This window comes from Staurois parvus, unplaced genomic scaffold (assembly GCF_062004578.1).
Source record: "Staurois parvus isolate SC_StPar_1 unplaced genomic scaffold, SC_StPar_1.0 ptg002933l, whole genome shotgun sequence".
NCBI lineage: Eukaryota > Metazoa > Chordata > Amphibia > Anura > Ranidae > Staurois > Staurois parvus.
Genome location: NW_028320729.1, coordinates 5510 through 15440, shown reverse-complemented (window position 1 = coordinate 15440; position 9931 = coordinate 5510).

The following is a 9931-nucleotide window of genomic DNA, read 5'->3' as shown; positions in this document are numbered from 1 at the left end:
GGTCAAGCAGTTTTTTTTTAACCATAAAAGGTATAAATCTTACATCTCACTTCCCTGCATTGTGAATGTCATCAATGTATCCATGCAGACCTGTGAAGAACATCCACTTTCCTTTCATGTTTGGATAGATAACTAGATAACAGACATATAAAAGACATACAGAGAGATCCATGTGCGCATTTATCATTCCCATCTTCCACAGACATTCCTGGCTCAGACACAATGTATCAGCACATCAGCTGTATCCGGCAGCCAATGGGTTAACAGTTAGGGACAGAGGTACAACTCCTCACACTGGGAGGCTGACATTGGCTGTTCCTGTGCTGTCAGCCTGCTGGTTGGCAGACAGTCCCTGGGCGGGGGAGGGGGCGTGTCCTGGAGCCAGTAATTGCCTCTTAGCTGCAGCCAGTTGCAGAGTGGTGTGCAGTGGGGACCAGCCAGCTGCTGGGACTGGAGCTGGACACACAGGATGCTGATGGCACCCAGGGAACCTGCACTGGATCTTAGGAATCACCGCCTCCTATGGAAAACTATCCCCTCTATGGATCCTATGGGCTCACTCTTCCCTCCTCTATGGAATAATCATGCCTGCTGGGAATTCTTCACATATGTACAACCTTGGTGGATTCGGTGGATTTGGTGGATTCGGTGGATTCAGTGGATTTGGTGGATTCGGTGGATGTTTTGGCTTTTGGGGCTGTCAGTGTTTGTGGATTTATCGGTGATTGGATAAAATGGATTATTGGATGAAGGGGAACCATCAGAGGAAGGCAGCTGCAGGGAGGTAAGTCAGACAGATGCTGGGGGGGGGGGTGGCAGGTGCAGGGTACTTACTGTCTGCTGCTGCTTATTGTATGGATGTTGCATGAATGGTGTGTGAAGCGGCTGCTGGTGCTCACACACACCTTGCAATCGAATTGGATGGACTAGTCTGGAGTTGTAGGCAATGACTCTGTGTCACGGGAGCAAAGTGCAGAAATGTGCGGATTGTTGGGCTGGCGTGGCTCCTGAAGGTGAACCATTGGCTCTGGGATAGTTCACCTCTCATACAATTTGTAGGATATTCGTCTGTGTGTCTGGGGACTTCGTACAATCATCGGTCAGAAATAATACTGCACTGCATGAGACAAAAAGCAACAAAATTCTCTATTCAATCGTTGAACCGCCACGGTGCAAACCGTATTGGGCTTATTACAAAGAGCAGCGGTCTGCGATAGCCAATCAGAAGTCGGTTTTCTGGAGCCAGCCATGTCCAAGTCGTCTCTGGTTGCCATGTGTTAATCCTCGCCAGTATTTCCAAAGTGATCCCAAAAGCTGCTCATGCATGGGACGGTCATTCAATCTGGCCAATAGCAGATCAGTCATTGATTGTGCGTCTATAGGCACACTATGACCACTGCAGGCGATTTTCCTGGATGCTTGCCACCGTAATACTTGTGTGAGATCATTGCATAAACGTGCATGCTCAGCTGAAATAATTCTGCATGTTTATGTCATGATCGCGCAGAAACCGCCACCTGGCCTATATGTGACAATTCACGGTTCTGTGTAATTATGAGTATTTATTATTTTTATGATTATTATTTTCACCAATTATTAATTATTATTATTATATTTGTTATCATTAATATTATTACTATTATTTTTTTATACCATTTTTATCATTACTATCAATATTATTATTATTATTACTATTATTAGTATTATTTTTATCATTACTACTATTATTTTAAATCCATATTTTTACTATTACTTATTATTATTGCTATGATTAATATTACTATTATTTTTTAATATCATTATTTTTTATCATATTCAATATTATCATTATCAATATAATATTTATTACTATTATTATGATTACTACTTATTATTTACTAATTATTATTATCGTCATTATCACTATTTCCATCATTACTATTTATTATTATTATTATTATTATTGCTATTTACTATTATTTATTATTATTATTGCTATTTACTATTATTATTTTTTATTATTATTGCTATTTACTATTGCTATTTATTGCTAATATTATTATTATTAATATTATTACTGCTATTATTTACTATTTATTATTATTTTTTTATTATTATTTTTATTATTATTATTATTATTATTGCTATTTACTATTATTTTTTTTAATTTTTTTTTTATTACTATTATTATTATTGCTATTTACTATTATTATATTTTTTATTATTATTATTATTACTGCTATTATTTACAATTTGTTTTTTTATTATTATTATTATTATTATTATTGCTATTTACTATTATTATTATTTTTATTATTATTAATATTATTACTGCTATTAATTACTATTTATTATTATTGTATTATTATTATTGCTAGTTACTATTATTATTATTATTATTATTGCTATTTACTATTATTATTTTTTATTATTATTATTATTATTATTATTATTACTGCTATTATTTACAATTTATTTTTTTTTTTATTATTATTATTATTATTGCTATTTACTATTATTATTATTATTATTATTATTATTATTATTACTGCTATTATTTACTATTATTATTATTTTTTTATTATTATTATTATTACTACCAGTATTTACTATTTTATTTCATCATTATTATATTTGCTAATTATTATTACTTTAAACCATTCTTATTATTATTATTATTTATCATTATTATTATTATTACTATTAGTGTGGGTAAAAGAAGAAGAACCTAAAAGCAACTAAATCAGAATTCACACTACTATAGCCAATGCAGAAATACCTGGATTCTGATTGGTTGTGAGGACTGAATATTGTTCTTTGCTTTAATTTTTAAATGGAGTAATCATCAATTTTATTTCTGATGTTATAAATCGATATCTTCACGGTGCTGTAATCTTATGACTGGTTGGGATATTTAATTGTGAATTTCAGGGGAAATCGTTGTTCATATCCATACACTATGCAATCTGATTGTGCAATCTCCTTTCAATCTAGCCATCATCTATCGAATGTTAACCCTCTTGCAGGGGCGGACTGACCATTCGAGCACTCGGGCACTGCCCAAGGGCCCTGGGGTCAGTAGGGGGCCCCATGAAATGCCCCTGGTACCTTTTGTAGGCATTTTTGGAGTGTGGGCAAGGACACAGGGGCCCCATGATCCCTTATTGCCGGGGGCCCCATGAGTTGTCAGTCCCCCCTGTCCTCTTGTATTTTATTGTACTGTCTTCCCTTTAGATTGTAAGGTGCTGCGCAAACTGTTGGTGCAAAATAAATCCCGAGTAATAATAATGGAGTTTGGATTCAGTCTGGATGGATTGTTACATTCTGTCCTCAGTTTTGGTAAACTTGAATGGAGATTGTCCAGCAATTGCACAATCTGATTGTACCGTGTATGGTCACCCTCACATTCTCACGTTGTCACGCAGACATTTCGCTTGCCGCTGCCGCTAGGATGATTGTGTGGATTGATAAAAAGGCAAAAAAAATGTTCCATCCGATGGAAAAATCAAACAATTTCTTGAGCTGACGTTTCGCAGTCGGTCACATTCGTTCCTCGAGCAACAGGATTACCTCTAAAAAAAAAAAAAAATTCTAAAAAGATTGGCCGGTGTATGCCGACATGAAGGTACAATCCTTTTTTGGTTTACATTTGATGGCGGATATGAGAAGTTACCTTGTATAAAATGGCAACAATAAGGATGTAAAAAAAAAAAAATAAAGAAAATAAAGAAAAAAGAAAAAAAAAAGAAAAACCGTGTTGAGATTGGAGGTCATAAAGATGGCATTGTGCGCTGCTATTTTACAACCTTGGCAGCGGGAGGGATGGTACTCGGCCAAGTCTGACGCCGGAGCGTATCGTGACGTCGTCGGCTGTGTAGCTGTTTCCACCTGACGATATTTTGTCAGCTGCAGCAATTATCTCTGTCACTGGGAGTGTTGTGGCGGAGTTCATCCTTTGTTGGGTGACCCCGGTTAGCCTCTCCCAGTAGCTCTGTGCTTCCTTAGGGCCTGTGACAGAGTTCCCTGACGTGTTCAGACAGCTGCGCTGCGCTCTACCCCGCCGCTGCCGTCACCCAGCCCCACATGGGACTGTCAGCACAGACGCCGAGCCCCGCTCTGTCCGGCGTTTCCTTGTATTTCCCCCCTCATCAACGTGCTATTGACCTTTTCTTTTTCATATATACCTGATTGTGATGTCATCACTGGGTCCCTGTTCTCCTCTATGCAATGCAGGCAGATCATGGCTGGCGGGAGGGGCCTGCAGGGTGCTGTACAATCTGAAAATATCACAGCCCCACAGCCTCCGTACTCTTCTCAAGAACCCTCAGCCCTGATTCAAGCAGTGGGCTGGCTCTTAGGAGGAGTTTTTTAAATATCAAAAAGCCTTGATGGGTGGGTGTCAGTCTTGAGGAGTGTATATATATATACACACACATTTATACACTCATACATGGGCGCCACCATGCCTGTATATCTGTTCATGCTCTGCTTAGTCATCGCTTACCGTGACTGTGCTTACTGTTCTCTCCATGCAAGACTATGGGTCAGGTCTGACGGGCTGCAAACAGTGTCCAGCGTGGCTCTGATTATATCTCAGCAGGTGTGTCACCGAGTGATTGTAGGGAAATACAGAAGGAAGTAGAATCTGCCAATCAGTAACTCTTTTAGACTTCCACCCTTTCGAGTCCCGTAGGTCTACATAAGGTCCATAGTCAGCTCACAGGAGGTTCATAAAAGGTCCATAGACGGTCTATAGAAGGTTCATGAAAGGTGAAAGGACGGTCTATAGAAGGTTCATGGAAGGTGAAAGGACGGTCTATAGAAGGTACATGAAAGGTGAAAGGACGGTCTATAGAAGGTTCATGAAAGGTCCATAGATGGTCAATAGAAGGTTCATGAAAGGTGAAAGGACGGTCTATAGAAGGTTCATGAAAGGTCCATAGATGGTCAATAGAAGGTTCATGAAAGGTGAAAGGACGGTCTATAGAAGGTACATGAAAGGTGAAAGGACGGTCTATAGAAGGTGCATAGATGGTTCATAAAAGATGCATTGATTGGTCTATTCTATAAAAGGTACACAGATGGTCCACAGATGGTCGATAGAAGGTACATTGGTGGTAATTAAAAGCTGCATAGAAAGTCCATAGACAGTAAATATAATTTTCATAGAAGGAGCATAGAAGGTGGATACATGGTTCCTAAAAGGTGCAAAGAAGGTCCATAGATGGTCGATTGAAGGTACATAGATGGTCAGTAGAAGGTTCATAGAAAATCCATTGATAGTTCATAGAAGGAGCATAGAAGGTGGACACACGGTTCATAAAAGGTACAAAGAAGGTCCATAAAAGATGTTGAGAAGGTATATAGATAGTCCATAGACTGTCAATAGAGGGTTCATAGATATTCCATATACTGTCAATAGACGGTTCATAAAAGCTGCATAGATGATTTATTCTATAGAAGGTCCACAGATGGTCTACTGAAGGTACATAGATGGTTCATAAAAGATGCATAAAAGGTCCATAAATGGTCTTTAGGAGGTACATAGCTGGTTAATAGACGGTTCAAAAACAGTTCATAAAAGATGAAAAGAAGGTCCTGAGACGATTCATAGAAGGTCCATAAAAGATGCATAGATAGCTTATAAGAGGTGCATAGAAGGTCCATAGACGGTTCAAAGAAGGAGCATAGAGGGTGGATACACAGTTAATAAAAGATGCAAAGAAGGTACATAGAAGGTCCAGAAAAGATGCATTGAGAATTTTTAGACGATCTATAGAAGGTACATAGATGTTCCATAGACTGTCAATAAAAGTTTCATAGATGGTTCATAAAAGATGCATTGACTGGTCTATTATATAAAAGGTACACAGATGGTCCACAGATGGTCAATAGAAGGTACATTGGTGGTTCATAAAAGCTGCATAGAAAGTCAATAGACAGTCAATATAATTTTCATAGAAGGAGCATAGAAGGTGGATACATGGTTGATAAAAGGTGCAAAGAAGGTCCATAGATCGTCTATAGAAGGTACATAGATGGGCTATAGAAGGTACATAGAAAATCCATTGATAGTTCATAGAAGGAGCATAGAAGGTGGACACACGGTTCATAAAAGGTACAAATAAGGTCCATAAAAGATGTTTAGAAGGTATACAGATAGTCCATAGACTGTCAATAGAAGGTTCATAAAAGGTGCATAGATGGTTTAATATATAGAAGGTACATAGATGGTTCCTAAAAGATGCATAGAAGGTCCATAGATGGTCCGGAGACTATTCATAGAAGGTCCATAAAAGATGCATAGATAAGAGGTGCATAGAATGTCCAGAGATGGTTCATAGAAGGAGCATAGAGGGTGGATACAAGGTTAATAAAAGATGCAAAGAAGGTACATAGAAGGTCCAGAAAATATGCATTGAGGGTTTTTAGACGATCTATAGAAGGTACATAGATGGTCCATAGACTATCAATAAAAGTTTTATAGATGGTTTATAAAAGGTGCATAGAAGATCTATAGAAGGTACATTGAAGGTCCATAAAAATACATAGATTGTTTATAGATGATCTATAGAAGGCACATAGATGGTCCATAGACTGGCAATAGAAGGTTCATAAAACGTACATAGAAGATCCATAAAAGATGTATAGATGGTTTACAGATGACCTATAGAAGGCACATAGATGGTCCATAGACTGGCAATAGAAGGTTCATAAAACGTACATAGAAGATCCATAAAAGATTTATAGATGGTTTACAGATGACCTATAGAAGGCACATGGATGGTCCATAGACTGTCAATAGAAGGTTCATAAAAGGTGCATAGAAGGTCCACAGATGATCTATAAAAGGTGCATAGAAGGTCCATAAAAGATGCATAGATGGTTTATAGATGGTTTATAAATGATCTATAGAAGGTACATGGATGGTCCATAGACTGTCAATAGAAGGCTCATAAACAGTGCATAGAAGATCCATAGATAGTTCATAGAAGCAGCAATGGAGGTAGACAGAAAAGTTCATAAAAAGGTGCATAGAAGGTCTATTGATGGTATATTCTCTAAAAGATCCATAGACTGTCTATGGAAATTACATAGATAGTCCATACATGGTCAATAGAAGGTCCAAAGATGGTTCATAAGAGATCTATAGAAGGCAGATAAGATGCATAGAAGGTCAAATAGAAGGTACATAGATGGTTAATAGAAGGTCCATGAAAGGTAGATAGACCATCAATAGTCGGTCCATAGATGGTCAATTGAAGGTCGATAGATGGTCAATAGAAGGTCCATGAAAGGTAGATAGACCATCAATAGTCGGTCCATAGATCGTCAATTGAAGGTCCATAGATGGTCAATAGAAGATCCATAGAAGGTACACAGTGTATCTTATTTGTAATCATCTTCTCCTGTTTGGAACACAGCCATCATCTCCTTTGTAGAACACTTTGATGTTGTGAAAAGTCTTGGATTCCTCTGTAGAGTACGATGCAGCACCAGGCACACCAGGACTATACATGAAATGATCCGGAGTAATTCATTGTTTCCCCAATCTGTTGGAAACATGTCTCTGTACCCCATCCCTACATCTGCCGGCTTGTGGTCTGCAGCAGTCCCGGGGCCCACGCTCTCTCATTGGTTTGTATTTGCAACTTGGAAAATGCTCTTCAAAAAAACTTTTCAATCAGTTGAGAAGAGGAAAAAAACGAATCCATAGTTCTGTTGTCTCAGTTACGGGTGGAGGCTTTAGAGCTGTTGGGTTAAATTATCTACTAAGAGCTTCAGCAATCAGATCCTCCCTCAGCCAGATTCTACCCCGTGCCTTAGAAGTCTCACTCAGCCTGCTGCAAAGAGTAATTTCCTAAAGAAAGTTAACCCATCAGCTAAAGGAGAATGCAAGTCATTTTTTTTTTATTGTGCATGTCTTATCTCCACTTGTTTTTGTAGGCAGCCTGCAGTAGGTGGAGCCTGATGGGCCCCTCCCACAGCTCTGCTCCCTGCAGACTACATACAGCACAATGGTGATGTCCCTGCTACTTTACAAGGTAATATATACACTTTAACCCCTTAGCACTGGTGCCCTCCGGCACTTTAAAGCGGAGTTCTACCCAAAAGTGGAAGCTCCACTTTTCTGCCTCCTCCCCCCTCCTCTGCCACATTTGGCACCTTTTGGGGGGGGGGGGGGAGCAGGTACCTGGTTTTTACCAGGCACTGCCCATAGCCCTCTGGGACACTTCCAAGGTCCCAGAGGACTGCGTCAAATTCACAAATCGCAGCACACTTCGCACATGCGCAGTAGGAAACCGGTGGTGAAGCTGTAAGGCTTCACTGTCAGTTTCCCTTAGTCAAGATGGCGGCGCCAGCCAGTACACGTCAGCCGATTGAAGAGTCGGCTCGGGGAAAGGACACCGCTGGATCCCTGGACAGGTAAGTGCCCTACTATTAATAGTCAGCAGCCACAGTATTTGTAGCTGCAAACTTTTATTTTTTTGGGGGGGAGGTGGCGGGGGCCAGAACTCCGCTTTAAGGAGTTTGTGATTCCAGGAAGTGGGGTGGGGTTTAGGGTCATGCGACCACCGTGATTGGCTGCCACAGCAGTCACATGATTAGAAAGGTCCCAATCTCAAATAGTGATTTGGACCTTTCCATGAGGAGCTGGTAAATGCGCCGGGAACGCGCAGGGCGTGCGCTCCATACACAGATACACCCCGCCTTCACTATATCCGCTGTCCCCGGACCCCGCATTCACTATATCCGCTCTCCCCGGACCCCGCATTCACTATATCCGCTCTCCCCGGACCCCGCGTTCACTATATCCGCTCTCCCCGGACCCCGCGTTCACTGTATCCGCTCTCCCCGGACCCCGCATTCACTGTGTCCGCTCTCCCCAGACCCTGCATTCACTATATCCGCTCTCCCCGACCCCCGCATTCACTATATCCCCTCTCCCCGGACCCCGCATTCACTATATCCGCTCTCCCCGGACCCCGCATTCACTATATCCGCTCTCCCCGGACCCCGCATTCACTATATCCGCTCTCCCCGGACCCCGCATTCACTATATCCCCTCTCCCCGGACCCCGCATTCACTATATCCGCTCTCCCCGGACCCCGCATTCACTATATCCGCTCTCCCCGGACTCGGCATTCACTATATCTGCTCTCCCCGGACCCTGCATTCACTATATCCGCTCTCCCCGGACCTAGCATTCACTATATCCGTTCTCCCCGGACCCCGCATTCACTATATCCGCTCTCCCCGGACCCTGCATTCACTATATCCGCTCTCCCCGGACCCCGCATTCACTATATCCGCTCTCCCCGGACCTAGCATTCACTATATCCGTTCTCCCCGGACCCCGCATTCACTATATCCGCTCTCCCCGGACCCCGCATTCACTACATCCGCCCTCCCCGGACCCCGCATTCACTATATCCGCTCTCCCCGGACCCCGCATTCACTATTTCTGCTCTCCCCGGACCCCGCATTCACTATATCCGCTCTCCCCGGACCCCGCATTCACTATATCTGCTCTACACAGAACATAGAAATGCAATTATTTTAGTAAATATAAACTGCTAAATACCTTTTCTCATCAGCAGTATATAGCAGTCTTGTGACTTCTATCAGTGTCTAGCAGAGCACTGGCTAAAGCTTGTAGGAGGAGTTTTCATTCTCCTCTGATTATCCTATGAGGCTGCAGGACCCTTGACTCTCTGTCTGGACAGTGCTGAACAACCCTGTGCTGATCACATGCATCCTCCCAAAGAAAAAGAAAAAACTCTCTAGCAATACACACCATACTGAGCATGTGCAGAGTGTTCCCGAGGCTCTGTCCTATCAGGAGATTAAATGGGGAATGTGGAAGAAGGGGAGGATCAGAGAAGACAGGATCAGATAGCCTTTTTAACACATTGCGGAGGATTAACCCCTTAGGTTCCACAGTGAGTA